We start from the raw sequence: 18,295 nt of genomic DNA, 5'->3' as shown, positions 1-18,295 counted from the left end.
CATCCCTTCAAAGTCCTAATCAACTAAGTATATTTTGGTCAACTGGGCAGAAGAACATAGCATTTAGAAAATGTAGTTTAGGGTTTTTCTGATTACATTCTAATAGAGGGAAATAGATCTCTTTTAGAAAGGGCTCACAAGTCAACTAAAAGGTATAAAATACTAAACATTTAGTGAATTACATACTCGGGTGACATTAAAAAAAAAAAAAGACCAGCTTTCTAGCTCTGGAGCTTTGCCATAATTCTTGTAGCTGCTCACACAGTTAGAACAATCATGACTGTTCCCATCATTGAGTGTGCAGTGAGTTGCTGTACACACAAGACTGTGCAACTCATTTTCCTGTGTGTGACCAACAGTCCTGTCCACACTATTAACACAAGAAGACTGTTTATGATTTATGACTGCTTCCAGAATTAGCGAGGCCTTTAGCTGGTTACAAGACTCCTTCTGCCTGGCTTGCTTTCCCATGTTTATATGTAATAAACCATTCTGTGACATGTAATACAAACCCTTTAAGATGAGAAACACTCAGAGGGGAAAATTCATTTTAATAGTTTAGTTGACAATGACTAGACTTGAGAATTTTGCTGATTGTGAATTGTGGCTAATATGTTTTGAAATCTTATTTTGAATGTGTAGAAACCACCTATCTGACAAATACCTCTAAATGACATTTCTAAAACTAAACTCAGTGGTCCATAAACACCTCATCCCCAGAATAAATCAGAAACTTAGGAGTTATCTGGATGTCTTTTCTTCCTCCTCTGCCCCTGTTTCATCTTTTGATGTTATCTCTTTTGTATCTTTTGAGTCCATTCCAACCCCCTTTATCCTCACTAGTGTTACTAGCCACCATTTCCCACTTGGATTTAAGAATGGCCTCTTAACACTCAGACAAATTCTCTCCAATCCATTTATCTCACTCTCTCTTTCAGTCTCTCTCTCACACACAGAAATATGCTTTGAAACATAATTATCATCATGGCATCCCTCTGCATAAAACATTTAAATGACTTTCCTTGCTCATGGAATTAATACCACAATCCATGACCTGGACTAACTAACACTTGCTAGTTATCCCCAACTTTCACTCTTCCCATTTTCAGTTAGTAATAGAAGCCAGTGAAAGGCATTTCTCAGCCAATCTTGCAGCTAACTGTAGTCACATGCCTATGTCTGGCAAGCAGGACCTGAATGGAAGTGGCATATGCATCCTTCAGGGCAATGAGCATCCCCCGCACTTCCCCTCCTCACCCTGCTAGCTTGCATGCTGATGGGCTGGATCACTGAACACATGGATGAGGGCTATCTAGACTTGTGGAATATGTCTGAGACTCACTGTGATGTTGGATCTCAGACAATGAGGGGTTATAAAAAGACAAAGGGCCAACTAGTTAGTGGTTTTGTGACCAGCCAGCCTAGATCTTTCTAGTTCATCCTTGAAAAAGAAAGATTTTTTTCACCTCATTTGTCAGGCTCAATCGAAAGAGTAATGGGAAAGAATAATCACACAAGACTTGTGTAAAAACATAAGCTGAGATTTTATTCTTGATGCCATAAATAAAAGGAAATATATCTGAACACATGGCATTCTGATATGGCTTTTTCATGAGCTTTAGAAAATACTGCTCCTTATCTAAGACAGATATAAATCCTATTAGTGTGCTGAAACAAAAAACATTTGGAACTGTTAGAACTTATGAATAGTTTTATTTGGGGGAATTATTAAGGCCCACATAAATGGACATCTTTGTCAGATAGAAATTTTTTGGTTTAATAAAAAATAGGTGACACTCTGAGCCATGTTGCCTCAAATCAAATTCCCAAACCCCAAGTTATCAGGGGCCTTATTAAATTTTACAAAATAAAGGTTATACTAAGAGTAGGAAAGTGAAGGACCTTGGGAAAAGGAGCCTGGACTATATCTTTGCAGGTTTTTGTACCCAATCCCCAAAACAAGTTTTATACTGAGCAATGTACTCTGAGATGGTATTTGTAAGACAAACATGAAGATTTCCACTTCAAACAGAATTTCAACCGCAGACACTTCATATTTACATCAAGAAGATGAGCTAAATCAAAAGTAGGGGTACATGATGCTTGCTTGCAAGATGATCATTTTCCACAAAGCTAATTTTGATTTTTTTTCTGATTACAAATGCATAATCCTTGCTTATGTAGAAATCTGTTAAGTACTAATATAGTATAAAATAAATTCTGGATTCCTTTTTTGTCTCCAACAAAATATCTAAAGTAAACTGAAAACATGCTCCATATAAAAAGTTGTCTCTCATTATTTTTTATTTTTTTTCCATTTAACATTAGAGACTCTCAAGTACCTGCCAATTATATTGCCACATTTTCTAGGAAATGCAGCTTTTAGCAATTCTTTGTTGATTCAAATGAAATCAACCTAGCTCAGCTAATATTAATTAATTAGATTGAGAATAAAGTCCTAATACCAAAGGCTGACCAAGAGAAAATGCTTGAAATCAGATGTTGAGTGATTCAGGCAGGTTCTGTCAGTTTGGACAAGTTGCTAGGGAGTGGACAGGAAGCTTGAGGACATCACAAAAGAATCCACAAAGGACCCGTGATGTATTGAGAGACAGATACATAAGAATGGCTGGGCATAGTAGAACAGATCTGGTATCATTACAGTAAATCTCCATTATATGGAGTTATCTGGAAACATTATCTTCCTTGCTGGCTGAAGAAACATAGTACCCCTCCAACTACCCCCAAACAAAAACAGAATAAAAAATTGTGACTATCACATTTAATTCATATTCCATCATATGTCTTTTATAGGACATTCAGATTGGTGCTTTTCAAACTGAATCATAACATACTCTGAGGCTGTAGGATCAATTTAGTGGATCAAAGCCAGCTTTGTTTATTGGCTTGTTTAAATAAATGGAATGGATTGAACAGTTTCCTTATATGGAACTTTTTGATGCATGGGTGTGTCTGTTGGGTTATTTTGTACACCTAATATTTTCTTACGGTGAGTGACAGTCAAAACAAGGATGGGTCACTGATATAGATTGCTTCTAGTTTTTCAATATTATCAGTAATGTTACAATAAACATCTCTTGGGAGGTGGGGGGAAATTTGGTTTGTTATTTCCATTTATTTGTCTAATGGTTGATTTACAGAAGCAATGTTGCTACATGGAAGGGTAGAATGTTTATGAGATTTTTCATAGATATCACCCAATTTTTTTCAAACTGTCCTAATTTAGACTCAAACTAGACAAGAAGAGAATTTCAGTTTCACTGTTACAATTGTCAGCAAAATGTTCTTTTCCTCCTATTGCCACTAATTTAATGGATAAAAATGATCTGCCATTGTTTTACATTTATTTGAGAATTAGTGAGGCTGAGTATTATTTGGAACATTTACTGTGAGTTATCTAAGATATCTTCCCACATTTGCTGGATTCCCTTTTTCTTTCTGCTATTTCATACATATCTTTTTAAGGAAGTCCCTCTCACTATTCTTTAGGGATGAGGGCATAGGAGGATGAGAAAATGGGAAAGAGCATTTTAATCAGCTTGATTTTTGCCAGGCTGCCTTTAGGCTTTTAAGCTTCCCTAGGTTTTGAGACCTGCTGCCTGATAAGGTATATTAACCTTAAAAATAACTTTAAAGAATAACCAGTGCCAGAATAGCTGGTCAACGTGGCACTGCAAAGTTGTACTTTGAACTTCTTCTTCTGTGCCAAACACTGCAATATTAGGTTTTTTTTTTTTAAATTAAGACAGTAGTACTGAAAAATTTAAAAGAGCAGTTACGAGCCTTGGAGGGCAGATTGAGAAGCTCCAACACACATATGATGAGAATTCCAGAAAGAGAGGATTTAATTCAACTGCAAATAATCAGTTATAGAAAAGGTTATTACTGATAATTTTATAAAATCAAATAATTGATTGAGTTTGCAGATTAAAAGCCCACAGTAATTACTGAGTAAAGTATAATAAAAAGTACATCTATCATATGGCATCAAGATACAGAAAAATCTTTAAAAGTGCTTAAAATAAGAGGCAGATTACCTACTGATGAATTCAAATGGACTGGTGGAAGATTTTTATTTAGTAAAAACAGATGCCAGAACACAAATAAACTTTAAAAATATTAGAGAAAAAAAATCAATTCAGAATTTGATACCCAACTAGCCTGTCACTAAAGACTCTGTGTACGTGTGTGTGAGCACACATGAAAACTAAGATACTTTACCACCAAAAGACTCTCATTAAATAATACCTAACGGACAGAAACGCAAATTAAAACCATAATGATATGCCACTTTATCCTAGCCAGAATGGCCATTATAAAAAGACAAAAACAAAGAAAGCGCCAAAAACAAACAATAAATGTTGGTGTAGAGGTAGTGAAAAAGCATTACTTATACACTGCTGGTAGTGATGTAAATTAGTACAACCTCTATGGAAAACAATGTGGAAATTTCTCAAAGAACTAAAGGTAGATCTATCATTCAATCCAGCAATCTCACTACTGGGAATCGACCTAAAGGAAAATAAGTCATTATATCAAAAAGATACCTGCTCATGTATGTTTATCACAGCACAGCTCACAATTGCAAAGATGTGGAAACAACTTAAGTGCCCATCAAACAATGAGTGGATAAATAAAATGTGGTATATGTACACCATGGAATACTACTCAGCCATAAAAAAGAGGGAAATAATGTCTTTTGCAGCAACTTGGATGGAGCTGGAGGCCATTATTCTAAAAGAAGTAACTCAGGAATGGAAAACCAAATACCATGAAGTTCTTGCATATAAGTGGGAGCTAAGCTATGGGTATGCAAAGGCATACAGAGTGATATAATGGACACTGGAGACTGAGGAGGGGGTAGGGGTGGCTGAGGGATTAAAAAAAAGTGTATATTGCGTGCAATGTACATTACTTGGGTGATGAATGAACTAAAATCTCAGACTTCACTAACACCATACAATTCGACCTTGTAACCAAAAATCACTTGTACCCCAAAAACGATTGGAATAGAAATATACATGTATAAATTTTTGAAAAATACCTAAAGGAGCTATTTTTGCAGGAAGATAAGAATCACCTTAAGTGTGCACTAAAATTCTCTCCTTTTAAAAAAAGAGGAAAAGACCTTTTCTCCTATTTCAGTTACTGCCCATGAAGTTACCCATTTCTCTGCTCCCCTCTAAATCAAAACTTCTTGAAGAAATTGTCTTATTCTCCTGTCTTTAATTCCTCTTTGCCCAATTTCTTAAACTTAGTGAAATCAGGCTTTAATCTCACTACATCAATGGAGTAGCTTTTGCTGTAGTCACCAATGACTTCCACATTGTGGCAAATTCTTAATCATCTTATTTAACCAATGAATAACGCTTGCCACAATGGATCACTCCCCCTTCTTTGACACACTATTTTAATTTTGTATCTCGAACACCCTTCTCCATTGATTCTTCCACCTCAGTAAGTGCTTCATCCTGGTCAACTTCACTGTGTTCTCTTCATTTTCCCAACCACTTAGGATTGAAATATCACCGGAAATAATCCTCCTCTCCTCTTTTCTCTATAATTATTCCCTAGATTATCTCATTTGGAATCATGACGCTAATGCCACATATATGATGATGTTGTCCAAATCGTAACTTTAATCCAGACCTCTTTCTTGAATTACAGCCTCATATATCCAGTTCACTATTTAATAATTTCTTTGAATGTTTTATAGGCATCTCAAACTTATAAAACCCATAACCAGACTTTCTATTTCACTTCCTAATCTAGTCATTCAAGAGTGTAGGCCATTTCAGTAAATATCACCTTCATCTTTTCAGATTCTCAGGCCTTTATTCTTTCACTGATACCTCATAACTAACACTCCATCAACTAATCCTCTCAGACATGCCTTCAAATTACATCCAGAATGCGATCACTTCTTACCATCTCCATCTTTATCTCCCTTAACCAAGGCACCAACATTTATCTGGATTATTATAACAGTTTCTTAATGGCCTACCTACTTTTGCTTTTGAATCTCCTTATTCCCAACACCCAAATTGGTCTCACTAAAATAAGAACATGTCCCTTTTTTTTTTCAGGACCCTGTCATGGCATCCTATCTCACTTAGAGTAAATGACCAAGTATTTGCAGTGGTCTGAAAGTCCTATCTGGTTTTTTCCCAACCCCACTCTCACCTACAATCTCTGCCTCCATTTACCACTACATTCTTCTTGCTCATCCTGCTCCAACAAACTGGACTCTTTGATGTTCCTTGAAGATCCCAAATAGTATATGCTATTCCCTCTACCTGGGATACTTTTCTCCCAGACTTCTTTCAAGTATGCATTCCAATGTCACCGATCTGTAAGCTGTTGCCTGACAACTAGATAAATAACATCCCTTATACTACTTAATTTTTCTCTATGGCACTTATTTTTGATATATATTTACTTGTTTACTTGTTTGTCATCTCCGTTCTCTAACTAGATTGTCAACTACATGAGCTCAGAGATGATTTTGTTGACTCCTATATTTCCAGGCATCTACAATAGCAGGCCAACACGAGGCATGCAATAAGAATGTATTAGGTGAATGAACTAATGGTGAGGAAAAAAGTAAAACATGGTGGGTAATTCAACTAGATATTGCTTGTAAAAAAACAACATGGAACAAATTTCCTGTGAATCAGAAGATGAAAGTAAATTCTAGACCAAAAAAAAAATAAGAAAAATAGTAGAGACTGTCGCAAAGGATAATTAAAATGTGCTAGATCTGCTTTATTTGAGAGAAGGATAGGTAATGCATGAAATGTGGGAACACTCATATTGGTTGTTGTGGGAGTGGGTAGTCTGACTGGGGGGAGCAGGAGGACATGGGCATGGGTTGAGGATGGGCAATGTAGTTTGTGGTTGTTGCAGCCTTCTGCTGCATTAAGAAACAACTGCAGGGCAGCCTGGGAGCAGGGGCGGTGGTGGAGGGAGGGGATGGGTGGGGACAGGGGTGGACTCACACTAGGGAGGACTTGGGAGGGCATATTCTACCAGAGAGCCCAGGAAGGGGGAGTGAAGTTCAGCCTGATCATAACTTTTAGAAAAGTGACAGGCTTCCCATAGGTTAGAAACAAAAGAAAGAGATGTTTTAGGCTTGTGTTCTTTGAATTTTTTTTTCTCAATATGTAGAAAATGGATAATCCTTATTCCTAGATAACTACTATATTTGAAAAAAGTAGGTCTATGTTCTGTGAATGTTTTGATTCTCAATAGGTAGAAAATGGACAATTTTTATTCCTAGACAATTACTATATTTGAAACAAGGTGAAATAAAGCCTTTGCATTTTTAACTTCTCAAAGAAATATTTCTGAAAATCAATAACTATAAAAAGCAAATTTACCGAAATATGCTTTAAGACGTTCCAGAAGAGAGATGAAGAGAGGAAGAGAGATACAGAGACAGAGAGAGAGAGAGAGAGAATACAGTAACACATCCCATTCAAGTAAGATTTAGATCAAGAATGTAAGGATAGTTTAATATCAGACAGATCTATCAACATAATCTACAGCATTAATAATTTAAAAGTGGGAATCAAATGATTATTCTAATGTGCAGAAAAACCATTATTTATAGGCTAATACTTGTGATAAACTGTCTTAATAAATTAGAAATAGTAGTTTTCTTAACCTGACAAAAATAAGTCAGCCAAAAACCTATACAGTACTTAATAGCATACTTACAGTGAAATTTTGAAGCATTCTCACTATTATTCAGTACAAGATAAAAATGCTTAGTATAAACATATAGTATTAACACAATATTTTATCTTGTTGGGAGAGAAAATGTTAAAACAACAGAAGAAAAAGAAAGTCTAGCAAAGACCAAGGCATTTATGGGATCTTAATTTACAACAGAGGAGGCATTACAGAACAATGAAAAAAAGAATGTTCCTCAGTAAATGGTGTTAGGATTAGACTATTGAAAAATAGATCTAGACCTCAAGAATGAACCAGGAATCCCGAGAGGACCCACAGACCCTCCGAAGGAAGTAGACTGCTCCTGCAGGATGCAAGAGACACCCCAAATACTGTGCTGGTATCTATGGCTGAGAATCCATCCATAGATGGTTCACATCACAGGACTCTGTGGAGACAACCCTCAGTACCAGCTCAGAGCCAGGTAGACTTGTTGCGTGGCTAGACCCAGAAGAGAGATAACAATCACTTTAGCTCAGCTCACAGGAAACCACATCCATAGGAAAACAGGGAGAGTACTACATCAAGGGAACACCCCATGGGACAAAAGAATCCGAACAACAGCCTTCAGCACTGGACCTTCCCTCTGACAGAGCCTACCCAAATGAGAAGGAACCAGAAAATCAACTCTGGTAATACGACAAAGCAAGGCTCTTTAACACTCCCCAAAAGTAATACTAGTCCACTAGCAATGGATCCAAACCAAGAAAAAAATCTCTGATTTACCTCAGAAAGAATTCAGGAGGTTAGTTATTAAGCTAATCAGGGAGGCACTAGAGAAAGGCAAAGCCCAAGGCAAGGAAATCTGATATAAGGAAATGATACAAGAAGGGAAAGGAGAAATATTTAAGGAAATAGATGGCATAAAGGAAAAAAATATCAAAACTTCAGGAAACGTTGGACAAGCTTATAGAAAGGCAAAATGCTCTGGAAAGTCTCAGCAATAAAATTGAACAAGTAGAAGAAAGAAATGAAGAACTCGAAGACAAGGTCTTTGAATTAACCCAATTCAACAAAGACAAAGAAAAAAATAAGAAAATATGAACAAAGTTTCCAAGAAGTCTGGGATTATGTTAAACGACCAAACCTAAGAATAATTGGTGTTCCTGAGGAAGAAGAGAAATCTAAAAGTTTGGGGAAACATATTTGAGGGAATAATTGGGGAAAACTTCCCCAGCCTTGCTAGAGACCTAGATATCTAAATATAAGAAGCACAAAGAACACCTGGGAAATTCATCACAAAGAAATCATCACCTAGGCACATTGTTACCAGGTTATCTAAAGTTAAGACAAAAGAAAGAATTCTAAGAGCTGTGAGGCAAAAGCACTGGGTAACCTATAAAGGAAAACCTATCAGATTAGCAGCAGATTTCTCAGCAGAAACCCTGCAAGCTAGAAAAGATTGGGCCCCTATCTTCAGCCTCCTCAAACAAAACAATTATTAGCCCAAAATTTTGTATCCAGCAAGCTAAGCATCATATATGGAGGAAAGATACAGTCGTTTTCAGACAAACAAATGCTGAAAGAATTGGCCCCTACCAAGCCAGCACTACAAGAGCTGCTAAAAGGAGCTCTAAATCTTGAAACAAATCCTAGAAACATCAAAACGGAACCTCTTTAAAGCATAAATCACATACGACTTATAAAACAAAAATACAAGTTAAAAACCAAAAACCAAAAACAAAAAACCAAGCTACATAGGCAGCGAATAGCACGATGAATGCAACAGTACCACACATCTCATACTGACATTGAATGTAAATGACCTAAATGCTCCACTTTAAAGATACAGAACAGCAGAATAGATAAGAACTCACCAACCAAGTATCTGCTGCCTTCAGGAGACTTACCTAACACATAAGGACTCACATAAACTTAAAGTAAAGGGGTGGAAAAAGGCATTTCATGCAAATGGACACCAAAAGCCAGCAGGGGTAGCTATTCTTGTATCAGACAAAACAAACTTTGAAGCAACAGCAGTTAAAAGAGACAAAGAGGGACATTATATAATGGTAAAAAGCTTTGTGCAATAGGAAAATATCACAATCCTAAACATATATGCGCCTAACACTGGAGGTTCCAAATTTATAAAACAATTACTAATAGACATAAGAAATGAGAGAAACAGCAACACAATAATAGTGGGGACTTCAATATTCACTGACAGCACTAGACAGGTCATCCAGACAGAAAGTCAACAAAGAAACAATGGATTTAAACTGTACTTGGACTTAACAAATATATACAGAACATTTCATCCAACAACTGCAGAATACACATTCTATTCAACAGTGCATGGAAGTTTCTCCAAGATAGACCATATGATAGGCCATAAAATAAGCCTCAACAAATTTAAGAAAATTGAAATTATATCAAGTACTGTCTCAGACCACATTGAATAAACCTGGAAATCGACTCCAGAAGGAACCTTCAAAACCATGCAAATACATAGAAACTAAATAAGCTACTCCTGAATGAGTACTGGGTCAAAAATGAAGTCAAGATGGAAGTTAAAAAATTCTTTGAACTGAACAACAGTAAAGACACAACCTATCAAAACCTTTGGGATACAGCAAAGGCAGTGCTAAGAGGAAAGTTCATAGCCCTAACACCTATGTCAAAAAGACTGAAAGAACACAAAGTGACTTTCTAAGGTCAAACCTCAAGGAACTAGAGAAACAAGGACAAACCAAACCCAAATCCAGGAGAAGAAAGGAAATAACCAAGAACAGAGAAGAACTAAATAAAATTAAAAGAAAAAATACAAATGATACCTAAAACAAAAAGCTGGTTATTTTAAAAGATAAATAAAATCGATACACCATTAGTAAGATTAACCAAGAATAGAAGAGAGAAAATCCAAATAACCTCATTAAGAAACAAAATGGGGGATACTACAACTGACACCACTGAAATATAAAAGATCATTCAAGAGTACTATAAACACCTTTATGCACATAAACTAGAAAACCTAGAAGAGATGGATAAATTCCTGGAAAAATACAACTCTCCTAGCTTAAATCAGAAAAATTAGGTAACCTGAACAGACCAATAGCAAGCAGTGAGATTGAAATGGTAATTAAAGGGTTACCAACAAAAAAAGGACCAGGACCAGATGGATTCACAGCAGAATTCGACCAGGCATTCAAAGAAAAATTGGTACTGATCCTTTTGATGCTATTCCACAAGATAGAGAAAGAGGGAACCCTCCCTAATCCATTCTATGAAGCCAGCATCACCCTAATACCAAAACTAGGAAAAAACATTACCAAAAAAGAAAACTAAAGACCGATATCCTTGGTAAACATAGATGCTAAAATCTTTAACAAAATACTAGCCAACTGAATCCAACAACATATCAAAAAGATAATCCACCATGATCGAGTGGGTTTCATACCAGGGACACAGAGATGGTTTAGCATACACAAGTCAATAAATGTGATACACCACATAAACAGAATTAAAAACAAAAATCACATGATCATCTCAACAGATACAGAAAAAGCATTTGACAAAATCCAACATCCCTTTAAGATTAAAACTCTCAGCAAAATTGGCATACAAGGGACATACCTCAATGTAATAAAAGCCATTTATGACAAACCCACAACCAACATAATACTGAATGGGGAAAAGTTGAAAGCATTCCCTCTGAAAACTGGAACAAGACAAGGATACCCACTCTCACCACTCCTCTTCAACATAGTACTGGAAGTCCTAGCCAGAGCAATCAGACAAGAGAAAGAAATAAAGGGCATCCAAATTGGTAAAAAGGAAGTCAAACTGTCACTGTCTGCTGATGATATGATCATTTAACTCGAAAACCCTGAAGAATCCTCCAGAAAGTTCCCAGAACTGATAAAAGAATTCAGCAACATGTCCAGATACAAGATTAATGTACACAAATCAGTAGCTCTTCTATACACCAGCAGTGACCAAACAGAGAGTCAAATCAAGAACTCAACCCCTTTTACAATTGCTGCCAAAAAAGTAAAATAAAATAAAATACTTAGGAATATACCTAACAAAAGAGTTGAAAGACCTCAACAAGGAAAACTACAAAACACTGCTGAAAGAAATTGTAGATGACCAAACAAATGGAAACACATCCCATGCTCATGGATAGGTAGAATCAATATTGTGAAAATGATCACACTGCCAAAAGCAATCTACAAATTCAAAACCATCCCCTTCAAAATACCACCATCATTCTTCACAGAATTAGAAAAAACAATTCTAAAATTCTTATGAAACCAAAAAAGAGCCTGCATGGCCAAAGCAAGAAATAAGGAAAAAGAACAAATCTGGAGGAATCACACTACCTTATTTCAAACTATACTATAAGGCCATAGTCACCAAACCAGCATGGTACTGGTATGAAAATAGGAACATACACCAATGGAACAGAATACTGAACCCAGAAATAAATCCAAATATTACAGCCAACTGATTTTAGACAAAGCAAACAAAAACATAAAGTGGGGAAAGGACACCTTTTCAATAAATGGTGCTTGGATAATTGGCTAGTCACATATAGGGGAATAAAACTGGATCCTCATCTCTTACCTTATACAAAAATCTACTCAGTATGGATTAAGGACTTAAATCTAAAACATGAAACTATAAAAATACTAGAAGATAACATTGGAAAAACTCTTCTAGACATTGGCTTAGGCAAGGATTTCATGACCAAGAATGCAAAAGCAAATGAAATAAAAACAAAAGATAAACAGTTGGGACTTAAACTAAAGAGCTTTTGGACAGCAAAAAGGAACAGTCAGCAGAGTAAACAGGCAACCCACAGAGTAGGAGAAAAATCTTCACAATCTATACGTCTGACAAAGGACTAATATCTGGAATCTACAACAAACTCAAACAAATCAATAAGAAAATAAAAAAACAAGCAATCCCATCAAAAAGCAGGCTAAGGCAGGCTGGGCATGGTGGCTCACACTTGTAATCCCAGCACTTTGGGAGGCCGAGGCAGGCGGATCACGAGGTCAGGAGATCCAGACCATGGTGAAACCCCGTCTCTACTAAAAATACAAAAAAATTAGCTGGGCATGGTGGCCGGCGCCTGTAGTCCCAGCTGCTCGGAGAGGCTGAGGCAAGAGAATGGCATGAACCCGGGAGGCGGAGCTTGCAGTGAGCCCAGATCGCGCCACTGCAGTCCAGCCTGGGCGACAGAGCGAGACTCCGCCTCAAAAAAAAAAAATAAATAAAAATAAAAAAAGTGGGCTAAGGCAATTCTCAAAAGAAGATCTACAAATGGCCAAGAAATATGTGAAAAAATGCTTAATATCACTAATGATAAGGGAAATGCAATCAAAACCACAGTGTGATACCATCTTGCTCCTGCAAGAATGGCCATAATAAAAAAAAAAATAAATAAAACAGTAGATGTTGGCGTGAATGCGGTGATCAGGGAGCACTTCTACACTGCTGGTGGGAATGTAAACTAGTACAGCCACTATGGAAAAGAGTGTGGAGATTCCTTAAAGAACTAAAAGTAGAACTACCGTTTGATTCAGCAATCTCACTACTGGGTATCTACCCAGAGGAAAGAAGTCATTATACGAAAAAGATACTTGCACACATGTTTATAGCAGCACAATTTGCAATTGAAAAATCATGGAGCCAACCCAAATGCTCATCAATCAACGAGTGGATAAAGAAACTATAGTATATATACATATATACACATATACATACATATACTATATATATATATATATATATATATATATATATATATATATATGATGGAATACTACTCAACCATAGAAAGGAATGAGTTAATGGCAGTGACTTGGATGAGACTGGAGACTATTATTCTAAGTGAAGTAACTCAGGAATGGAAAACCAAACATGGTATGTTCTCACTGATATGTGGGGGCTAAGCTATGAGGATGCAAAGGCATAAGAATGATACAATGGAATTTGGGGACTTTTGGGGAAGGGTGGGAGAGGGATGAGGGATAAAAGACAACAAATATGGTGCAGTGTATACTGCTCGGGTGATTGGTGCACTAGAATCTCACAAATCACCACTAAAGTAACAGAATACCACCTGTACCCCAATAACTTATAGAAAAATAAAAATAGAATAAAATAAGATATAATATAATAAAAGCATTCTCAATAGTAAAAAAAATTGATTTATGCTTTATACCATACATATAAAAAAATTCCAGGTGAAACAAAGGTTGATATATTTAACATAAAACTATCGTAAGTAGATTAAAAAAATTAGAGCATATGACTATGCAAAATAAAGTCATTTCTTGAGCAATTCTCAAAATGTAGAGTAATAAAAAATATTAACTATATCAAAATTAAAAATCATATGTGTTAAAAGATGTCATGAACAAAATTAAAATGCAATCAGCAGATGGGAAGCAAACTTTTCAACGTATATATAACAGAGACAAATATTTCATTATATTTATATATGAAATATGAACATAGATATTATGACACATATTAGGATCACACATACACACATTTCTATAAATTAATAAAGAGAAGAAAAGATAATAGAAGAATCAATGAAGAGGAGAAATAGGCAATTCAGATGAGAGGAAATTTAAATGGCCCTATAAAAACTATACCCAACGTTATAAATAATCAGAGTAATGAATATTAAAACAATGATAGAGCAATTCACATCCATCAACTGGCAAATAATTAAATCTGATAATAATCAAGTGTTGGCAATAACCTGGGAAACAAAGTTCTCATTCATCGCTGGTAGGAGTGGAAACTGGTATGAGTACTTTGCAGAGCAATTTGGCATATCTAATAGACATGCAATTGTACATATCCTAAGACACAGCAAGTACATTGATATATATGTGAGAAGAACTCTATCACATGCACCCTGAGGGAAATGTATAACAAGAACATTTCTTTCAGCATCATTAATTTTAATGAAAAATTGTATCAATTCAAATTCTGATTAGTATGGGAATAAATAAATTGTGGTATTTTCATAAGATGTTACTCCATCTTTAATATATGGCAATTAAAAAAAAGAACTAGGGTTATATGATAACAAGGGTAAATTCTGAAAACAAAATATTTGGTAGTAAAAGTAGCAAATTCTAGAATACATTCAACACTTACAGTAAAACATGTATATTTTATGTTCATGTATGTAACAAGCATGCTTCACACATGTAGTAAAAGTGGCAAAGTATAAAACAGAATTATATAAATACCTACACAAGACAGTTGTTTTCTCTGGGGTGGCAGAGAAAAGAATGAGACTGGGGAAGGTAAAACGGGGCCTTCAAATTTTTCTGTATAATTTCTTTCTTTACAAATAACAGCTAAGAAGCAGATTTGGGGAAAACGTTTACATCTGATGAATTCATTGGAGTGACAGGTACATGAGTGTGTATTGTAGCCTCCTTTGTATGCTAAAATATATTTCATATATATTTCAGATATATATATATATATATCAAAGACCTCCAAATCTATACCTTTGCTTAGAGTTAAACATAACAAGTCCATAAATATTACATAGAAAAATAAACAGAAGTTCTGATGACTTTCTATATGTAGGCACACATCCCTGTGACAATCCTAAGAGGGGTGGCTGAGCTAGACTGGTTAGTCAAGTGAGTTCCAATCACTGAATCCGTGACTCTCAACCCCACGTTCCTTCAACCTGCCCTCATGGCTCAAGGGTTGACCCTCACAAGACTTAATGTTATATGACCAGGAAGGGCTTTCTCATTTCCAGTTTCTAGGCTCAGGAGCATTTTCTTCACAGATTCCAGAGAAAAGCCACAATGTGTCCCTTCCAAGAAGAAAAGCAAATCATATGTGGTATTGTACAGGCTGGATCTTGTCACAAGTCTTCCCAGAGATCTGGGTCAGCAGAGTCTGATTAATGCCAAAAAAAAAAAAGCTGTTTTTCTCACTAGCCTACGAGAAACATACTAATTCAACTGCCCAAGTACTCTAGTGAAAAGCTCTAGTTTAGGGACACAATGATTAACAGATGGTTCTCAATCTCTCTCCCCTGGAAGTCACACATAAACCAAGACTTTGGTGAGCCGTACCATGGAGTCATGTTTAGTCACCATGAATTGCAACAAATAGCAATGAATGGGTTGGTTCATTGGACCATTGTGAAATCTGCTAGCAAATAATCATTAAAACAAGAGCCAAAACATATTTCATATACTACAATGTGATTCAGCTGGTTAAGAAACATCAAAATAATAATATAGTAACCATAAAAGGCAGCAAAAGGTGGAACCTCTGTATAGAACACAACAATCCAGGGTGAACTTCAAAAATCTGTGGATGGCTTGAGCCCAGGTCGAGGCTTCAGGAAGCTATGATCACACCACTGCACTCCAGCTTGGGTGATAGAGTGAGACCGAGACCCAGTCTAAAACAAAAAATCTATGGTCATCTGAGTTCCTAACTGCAAACCTGCCAGAAAGCCCCATTCACTGTCTCAAATCACTGTAGAGAAAATCCATAGTAGTTTTCTTTTTCTGCTACTCATAAGTGCTAACCATTGAGAATTAACTCAGAAGCCCCAGCTGAGAATTCCTTAGAAACAGAATCAGTGACTTTAAAAGCTTATTTTACTTTTTTTTTTTTTGGAGATGGAGTCTCACTCTTTTGCCCAGGCTGGAGGGCAATGGTGCTATCTCAGCTCACCGCAGCCTCCACCACCTGGGTTCAAGCAATTCTCCTGCCTCATCCTCCGAGTAGCTGGGATTACAGGCGCATGCCACCACACCTGGCTAATTTTTGTATTTTTAGTAGAGATGGGGTTTCACTATATTGGCCAGGCTGGTCTTGAACTCTTGACCTCAGGTGATCCACCCACCTTGGCCTCCAAGGTGCTGGGATTACAGGTGTGAGCCACTGCGCCCAGCCAAAACTTGTTTTACTTTTAAGAAATAACATATTATTCTAAAATAGGCATTCATTTATATCTCAATGTATGCGGGAGCATTTCCCTTGTATATTTATTCTGCATGTCATACAGTAAAACCCCTCACAAACCTATTCCAAAGAGAAGAGCAGAGCAGTTTCACCTGCTTATCTAGAAATAGTATATTTATCTGTTCTTATTGAACAAGAAGTGAAAAAACAAGAGAATAAGTGCCTTACTTTGTGCCAACAATCTATCTCTGAATATGACACAGCTTGTGCAAAACTGGCACACCTTGAATGTTAATAAGAGGTTCAATGCTAGCAGCAATTTCCACAGCCCCAAATGAGTTGCATCAGTACTAAGAAAAAAAAAATTAAACTTGTTATTGGGGTACAGGTGGTATGTGCCATGTGGTGATGAGAAGAATGTATATTCTGTTTTTTTTTAAGTGGAGAGTTCTGTAAAGGTCTATCAGATCCATTGAGTCCAATGTTGAGTTCAAGTCCTAAATATCTTTGTTAATTTTCTGCCTTGATGATCTAATACTGTCAGTGGAGTGTTGAAGTCTCCCACTATTATTGTGCAGGAGTCTATGTCTCTTTGTAGGTATCTAAGACCTTGCCTTATGAATACTGTGCTCTTGTGTTGGGTACGAATATATTTAGGGTAGTTAGGTCTTCTTGTTGAATTGAACCGTTTACCATTATGTAATGCCCTTCTTTGTCTTTTTTGATCTTTGTTGGTTTAAAGTCTGTTTGTCTGAAATTAGGATTGCAACGCCTGCTTTTTCCTGTTTTCCATTTGCCGGGTAAATTTTCCTCCACCCCTTTATTTTGAGGCTATGTGAGATAGGTCTATTGAAGACAGGATACTATTGGGTCTTGCTTTTTTATCCAGCTTGCCACTCTGTGGCTTTTAAGTGAGGCATTTAGCCCATTTACATTCAGGGTTAGTATTGATATGTGTGAACTTGATAGTGTCATTGTGTTGTTAGCTGGTTATTATGCTGGCTTGCTTTTGTGGTTGCTTTATAGTGTCACTGGTCTGTGTATTTAAGTGTGTTTTAGTATTAGATGGTAGCTGTCTTTCCTTTCTATATTTAGTGCTCCTTTCAAGATCTCTTATAAGGGAGGTCTGGCAGTAACAAGCTCCCGCAACATTTGCTTCTCTGAATCTTCTTTCTCCTTCACATAAGAAACTTAGTTCAGCTGGATATTAAATTCTTGGTTGAAGATTTGTTTAAGAATGTTGAAAAGAGGCCCCCAATCTCTTCTGGCTTGTAGGGTTTTAGCTGAGAGGTCTGCTGTTAGCCCGATGGGGTTCCTTTTGTAGGTGACCTGCCCTTGCTCTCTAGCTGACTTTAACTTTCTTTCTTTTATTTTGACCTTGGAAAATCTGATGATTATGTGTCTTGGGTATGATCTTCTTGTGTAGAATCTTGCAGGGGTTCTCTGTATTTCCTGAATTTGACTTTTGGTTTCTCTAGCAAGGCTGGGGAGAACTGGCTTCAACTTAAAGTCACCAACTTCATCAATTCATAAAAAAAGGATCAGCCTTCCCTTTGAAGTTTTGAAGTCTTAAAGCCAAGCATTGACTTTTCCTTTCTAACTATGAAAGTCTTAGATCTTCTAT

The 18,295-nt window shown here is 36.5% G+C and overlaps 1 protein-coding gene across 4 annotated transcripts in view; it reads right to left on the bottom strand.

The window, feature by feature from the left end:
- GHR (growth hormone receptor) overlaps positions 1 to 18,295 on the bottom strand; it is a 299,293-nt gene that overhangs the window by 174,253 nt on the left and 106,745 nt on the right. The gene's annotated exons all lie outside the window — the stretch shown is intronic.

Source organism: Nomascus leucogenys, chromosome 6, assembly GCF_006542625.1.
Source record: "Nomascus leucogenys isolate Asia chromosome 6, Asia_NLE_v1, whole genome shotgun sequence".
NCBI lineage: Eukaryota > Metazoa > Chordata > Mammalia > Primates > Hylobatidae > Nomascus > Nomascus leucogenys.
This window is presented reverse-complemented; position numbering and strand designations above follow the sequence as displayed.